Here is a 6527-nt window from a genome sequence, read left to right as displayed (position 1 = left end):
TATGTAAGGGTCTATGTAGAATGCGACAAGATGGCGGATGTTTGTTCTATAAAAAGAATTTGGATATTAATGTAAGGTTATATTAATGGAATAAGAAATGACGTAAGAGATAATATTTGTCGAAGGTACGAGGTAATATTATTATTATGCAAGGTCAATTATTCAAGAAAGTTCAATGTGTTTCCAACATTTTTCTTCTTCTTCTTCTTCTTCTTCTCTCTTCTTCTTCTTTCTTTTTTTTTTTTTTATTTTAGTTTATAATAATTATATATTACCTGTAGAATGTTGTGATACAAACTAACGGATATTTGTTCTGTAATGCGAATATTAAAAGATATCACGTAATATTTCTAAAAGGTATGGGGAATTATTAAATGCAAGGTCAATTATTCGAAACAGTTCAATGTATCCTACGAATTTCATATTCTTCCTTTTTTTTTTTTTTTTTATTTGCCAAATGAATTTAATAAATGTCTTACATGTAATTACGATTAAATATACATATGGAAAAAATGAATTTGTTTTAAAAAAATAAGAAAATATAAAACAATTAATATATTATATTAATATATAATATATAATATAAATATAAAACAATTGTGAGATTTTTGTGGCAAGGAAAAAAATGATAGAAGAAAACCAATGCACAAAATTTGCAAAAGAAAATATAAACAAAGTAAAAAGTTACTTGAATTGTAAGTAGAGTCGGGAACAAGGGAATCCCTTCGTTCCTTTTTCAACAACAAAAAGGGAAAGAATAAGAATAAGAATAAGAAGAGGAAGAAGAAAAAGCTATGGAAAATGAGATTTATGTAATCCGCTCGTCGTGAACGAGCTTTGTAATTTGTAGATCCGATCTTACGGGACGATAACGTTGAGATATTATTCCGTAGACCTCATCCTTCCCCATCCACCAATCCTCAACCCTCTTTTCCATCAACCCCATCGATCTTTCTCCTTTCCTCATCCATAATCTGTAGATCTTCAGTATGAAAAATTCGAGATAAAAAGAGAGAGAGAGAGAGAGAGAGGAAACAAAAAAGTATCTCAAAGTTTTCATCCAAAATTCGATCTTATTTGTTAGAACACAAAAATTAAATTCATTTGAAAAGATTTCTATTCTCTCTCTCGCATATATTATGAAATTTATATATTATTTCGTTTGACAATTAAATTTATAATAATATACTTTGTATGTATATAATTTTCATTACAATGTTTGACAAGAAATTGTAGATTATGTTACAGTATCATTTAATATTATTATTATTTCACTATATTAATCATAATTAATTTTTTGTATAAAATAATTATCAATTATGTGTTGTTCGCGAAACAATATTGAATCGATTTAAACATGATTTTTGATTTCTAAGAAATACAAACAAAATACATTTCTTTTATCGACACACACATTTTTAACCGATAATAATGGGTTAAGGTCAAATTCGTAATGCAAGTATAAAATAAATATATGGATTTATAAATGCAATTAATCGAATGGTGAAGGATTCAGCCAATGAACGATAAGAACGAGACAATGAAGGAATATGATAATAATATACTCGTTGTTGTTGTTTTATACATCGTTTGGTATCATTCTTTTCTCATCAATTTTCAAAGTCATCGAATCAATTAATCATTACGATAAATTATAACGTCATATAAATTGTGTTAATATTAATCGTGTAATATAAAAAAAAAGAAAAGAAATACTCAACTGAACTAAACTTTTATTCCGCAAAAAATAAATGAAATTAGCTGGAACTTGGTCGTTTGTAAAAATTCACGAAAATGTTTCACTTGAGAATCTCTCGAAGATAAAGTTTAAAAAAAAGAAAAAGAAACAACAACAATATCGCGTAATAAATATAATTGAATTTTAATCGAAACACATAGGACAATATTATTATACCAACCTCAATATCCATCGGCTCGGTGCTGTTACTTCGTGCCTCGTTTCATAATGCCCCACACGATCGCCGGAAATTGGAATAATTTATCTCTTGTAAAAGACTTTATAAACCAGGATCGGAAAAGGACACGAAACGGGGTCGATTAAATTAATCAACTCGAAATAAATCGATCGATCGATATACAATTTGACAATTTCATTTTGTTCACCTTATTTTTCATTAATATTCTCACGAATACGAATACGAATCGATACGAATGACATAACATATAAAATAAAAAAAAAAAAAAAATAAAAAAACAACGAAATGAACGTTTATAAAAAAACGTGATCACGTAATGATTACATTCTATAAATTGTCAACGATTATTAAATAGATTTGTATTCATAGTTACGTATATATATTATATATCTATATAGGTGATAGGAAAAAGAAAAAAAAGAAAAAAAAAAAGAGAGGAGAAAGATAATCTCGAAGGAAAAATAAGAAAGACACACGCGACGAAACCCCCCCGTGTTGTTCGTGCGCCGCGTACTGCGCGACTGACGCTCTTGTGCTACGAGGACCACGACTGAATTCCCCCACTCTAAACGTCTTCGACCAATCAAATAACCACAACGCGCCGCGTGCGATCTCCGCGACTCCTTAGACACCGGAGCAAAGGAATTGGAACGATCTTTTTTCAAAATATTCAATTTTTATTAAACGAGAGAAAGAGATATATATATAAAAGCTTTCAATATAATTCACTGTCTTATTTTTCGATATATCTTTTAATTTAGTATAACATTGATCGATATATTAATTATATATTGATAAAAGTTTTCTATACTTTTCTTATATCTTTCAAAAAGTGTTACTAAAGGTCCAGTTCCATTTTTTAACCAAAGAACCGAACGCACCACGTGACCGGCGCTATATTTAAATTTAATTTCGTAAATTAATTAAAATGTTATTGTTGTTGGTAATCTAATCGTTCGTTTTTGTTTCTTTTTTTTAGTTTTTCGACGATAGTGTAAAATATTTTCTATAGGAAGAAAGTATCGAGATTCGAGACAAGGAATAAATGTTCTAAGAAAAATATTAAGTCTGAATAATAATAGGAGAAAAAATAAATGATACGTTATTTTTCGTAGAAACGTTGAACAAAAATATTTCTAGTCTTATTTTTCGCAGTTCACATACCGAATTCTATTAATAACTTTTAAAAAATGCGTGAGAATGAAACGTAGACGATGTGAAATATCATTTAATTTGTAAACTAAATGCCCTACCTAAGAGACCATAGTATTTTTTTCATTCTGCAAAAACACATACACACACGTATATATATATATACCACCCACTCTTGTTGCTTCAGCAACTGCGGGTGCGTCCTCCTGCGTTGGCGAACAAGTATTTCGTTGATGTTGATATCTTTCTACACGCGCGAACATAAATGGTTATATTTAATACCGCAATATGCACACACACATACACACATATATATATGTAGTATATAATAAAGATGTAATATTAATGAGCAAAATGATGCTTGAGTAATGATTACACTACCAACGTTGAAATCAATATCTAATATTCACTTCTCCTTTTATTTTCTTTATATTTTATCTAACTGTATACAGTGTAACAATAAGTTATAGAATAAATAATATTATAAAAAAAAAAAAAAGCAAATGAAAGGAATGGAGAGAAGTGGTTATTAAAAATTAATAGAGCGGGTCAATGAATTTGAAATGTATTTAACGATACTACTTATTGTATGTTCCTTCATCCCAACCCCCTCTGCCAACTCCTATCTTTCTTTCTTTCTTTCTTTCTTTCTTTCCAACAGACGCCTATGGTTTTCCTCTACGTCGATACTCTTTTATCTTCTACATCACGCATTCGAAAGGATATTATATGAACGTTGGGAGCCTATCAATCAAGCTGTCCAAGGACACCCATTTTAATTTGAAAATATCCTGAATCTTTACTAGTTTTGATACCCTATAAGGGTTTCTAAATTATGTATAATATATATCTATATATATATATATATAAATTGTAGGATTAAAATTTTTCTCTCTCTCTCTCTTTCTCTCTTTCTTTCTTTCTTCTTTTTTGTACATTTATTTTTCATGCGTTTCATTCTACGAAATAAATATAGTACCGTCTGCTCGTGGAGGTCACGTTTAACTCGTATCGACCCCTTCTGGAAATTACTCGTCTAGGGACTAGACAGTCCTTATGCACGCGATTAGTCAGTCGATAAAAAGTCCTATATCTCCCTCTCTTTCTTCCTTAGACACACGCACAAGCACACGCACACCCAAACACACATATTATGCTTCGTCATCTTTGTATATCCCAACAAAATTTTATATAATAAAATATCCTGATCTATACGCAAATGAATCATCCAATTGAATTTAACATTTTACTACAAAATATTCCTTTAGGATAAACTATTAGTTATATTATTAAAGTGTAATTTTCATATCATCGTCTAAATATATCACAAAACTGTTTAGAAATATTTGAAAATATTTTTATACAATATTTAATCGCGTTAGAAAATGTATTTAGTTCTTTTCTTTTTTGTGTTCACGTATAACAGTTGGTCGACGATATTAATGATTAGAATAAATGAATAGTTAGAAAACACATAAAAAAAAAAGAAAAGAAAATGATGTGGTCGTTAAACCTTTGGTGTCGACAAGAACGACCATGGGCCAATGACCAGTCGTTTCCCGACAGATAAAAGTACGTTAGGCTAAAAGATAAATTCACACTAGGTTCATCCTGCCAAAGATGAGTGGGTGCTACCGGAAGTTGAGGACCGGAGGCAACAGTGGCGCCATCGTGTCATTTCTTTACATTGTGTCTTTCACTTTTTCTTTTTATATTTTCTTCCCTTTTCCTCTTTGAAATTTTTTTCCCAGATATTCTGCCAACGAATTCTCGGGATTTTATTTTATTTTTAAAACGAAAGAACGAGCTTACTTTTTTAACAGAGAAAAGAACAAAAAAGAAACGCTATATTAAAATAATAAAATTTAAAAACATAGAAAATATAAATGGGATCTACTTTTTACAAGATAAAAGAAAGAATTTCATTTATTTCGAGGACAAATTGCTAACAATCCTGCTATTTGCCCAACTATGTCTAACTATAACTAACATTTTATCAAGCTTGGTATAAATGGGTCTTTATGTGTGTATGAGAATCTAATATATTACATATATGTATGAGTCATTCATTCAAACAATTAGATTATAACTCTGTCTAGATTATAAAAGAATTTTTAATTATAATATGTTTCTAGAAACAATGGACGTAAATTTATTATAAATCAATTTGATCCTCCATATCTGTTTCAACAACTTTTTTAACTCTGTCAGTATATTAATAATTACGTACAATTTTTTTTTTATAGGAAGTTACAAACGTACGAAATATATATATATATATATATAATTATTCATTAATTATTAGTATTAAAAAAAGAATATATATATAAAAAAAAGGGAAGAGAGAATATTTAGATAAAGAACAATGATATAGAAGTATCAAAATGATTCATACTTGCAGTCGCGACGAAACACCGGAAGTTAGTGATTGTTTCGAAGTATGGTGACCTCTGGTAGCCTTGACTGCCGAGGGTCAATCGCCTTTTTACCAATTAATCCGATCTCACAGTCATCATTATTCAAGAAAGAAAAACAAAAGGCGAAACTAATCGAACGAGAACTATGATGAAGAAAAACAATTTAATGAAGCACCCATTAATTCATATCAAAATGAAAAATAAAATTAGGATCAATTTCAAATGAAAATCTAAAACTACTTTAAAACGCCACCTAGTTAAATCACGTGATGTAGTAATTATAAACGTTAAATTAGAAGATTTCCCAATGCAAACCCCCAATTCTAAATGTAAATCGAACGATACAAAAATATAAGCTAAACTTAAGATAATAAACAAATAAAACAATAATAAAAAATATTGTTATACCGTATATAATTGTCAGTTGGTAAATTTTTTATTAAACATTTCTTTTATTTTATAATTTCAACCATCGAAAAGATGGCATGAAACCTCAACAGTAGAAAAAAAGAATAAGTACTCTTAATTGCACATTTAAAATCTATAATTACATGATTTATCAATTAATTATTAAATTAGTTATAAATAATTAAAAATACAATAACGTTTTTTTCTATTTCTAAACAAAGCAGTGAAGTTTTCTACTGTTTTTTGTTTTCAATCAATTGCTGACTTTTTGTTTGTCCATTTTTCTCTGGTCTTTCTAGCTTCAATATGATATCGGTTCTTTTCTTAATCTAGTAAGTCTTTTCTCTGTAACTGTTCCAAGACAATCGTTCTTAACGATCAAACTCCTTTAATTAACAATTAAAACAAAATATCTATATTAGATTTTTAATTGTTGTTTGCTTTTAAATGTATATAGAATTTAATAAGACATTCGCTTTGTGTAAACTACTAGTTACTAAAAGTTACTAGGAAATAAGAAAGTTTCAAAAATATTGAAATTCTAGTAACATGGCTACGGCAAAATTGGTAATAGTAGTGCTCTACCTTTACCTTACCGACCGAGATTTGATGG

The sequence above is a fragment of the Polistes canadensis genome, unplaced genomic scaffold, assembly GCF_001313835.1.
Source record: "Polistes canadensis isolate GaletaPanama2010 unplaced genomic scaffold, ASM131383v1 scaffold_99, whole genome shotgun sequence".
NCBI classification, from domain to species: domain Eukaryota; kingdom Metazoa; phylum Arthropoda; class Insecta; order Hymenoptera; family Vespidae; genus Polistes; species Polistes canadensis.
The sequence above is the reverse complement of the archived record's forward strand: the minus strand, read 5'-3'. Positions refer to the sequence as shown.